The following is a 966-nucleotide window of genomic DNA, read 5'->3' as shown; positions in this document are numbered from 1 at the left end:
CGGGGGGGGAGGGAGGGAGGGTTGAAAAATTCCGATAACGTTTATTTACCACTCGGTTGCCCGGCGTCTGTGTAGTCCTCCGCTATTCGTGTTTACAGGGGATGAAGACAAGGGGATGATGACTTTTCACTGGTTTGCAAATGTCTGACGGTACTTTTCTTTTTTTCAATTACTTTATTTTTTCAGCGTATCTTTTTTTTACGCTGGAGAACTTTTTTTTTCGTTCCACGTTTCCTCCTTCTGGGGCGATTCCACGACCCGTTCCGCTATCGGCTCACCCCACGCTCCTGCGGCTACTACGGTTTGCTTTTCACTTTTCGTCGAAGCAACGAAAACCCCGCCGTGAAGGGGGGGGGGAGGGGGGCTTCTTCGTTCATCCCTCCTTCAGTCTGGTCGGGATTGGAGGCTTCGCCAGAAATAATTTCCTTCCTGGTAAACCAAGCCGGTCTACTTAGCTGGGGTATTTTCTTTCCCATCAAACTTCATCCCCCTATGAATTTTTAACGATAACGTTCCCCCTCGGAGTACTCCAGGGGTTGATACGAGGTGTAGAAACGGATGAGAGTTCGGATACAGATATACGTATGCACGTATAGACTAATGGCATAAAATTAAAATTTGAAAAATTTTAATTTAAAAAAATTACAGTATACATGCCCCCCGCGTTACATTTAGCTAGTAATAATTAAGGACTCGTTAGGGAGCTTAAGTGTTAGTGCTTAAGGGTAGTAATTTTACAGAAGTAAAATAATTAAAAACTAGATTGGACGAAAATATAAAGTGTACTCGAGTGTCTGGTAATTTTTATGTTGGTACTAAAGAGTGAAAAAAAAAACATTTTGTTCAATTGACTCAAACCACCGACTAAGGGTGCAAATATGTTACCCGTACCAATTCCAACCGAGAGACTCCAGACACCCGGTAGACACTCTCGGAGGTTTCGTAAAAAAAAAAAAAAAAAAAAAA

The sequence above is a fragment of the Cephus cinctus genome, unplaced genomic scaffold, assembly GCF_000341935.2.
Source record: "Cephus cinctus unplaced genomic scaffold, Ccin1 Ccin1_scaffold2495, whole genome shotgun sequence".
In the NCBI taxonomy this organism is placed as follows: Eukaryota; Metazoa; Arthropoda; class Insecta; order Hymenoptera; family Cephidae; genus Cephus; species Cephus cinctus.
This window is presented reverse-complemented; position numbering follows the sequence as displayed.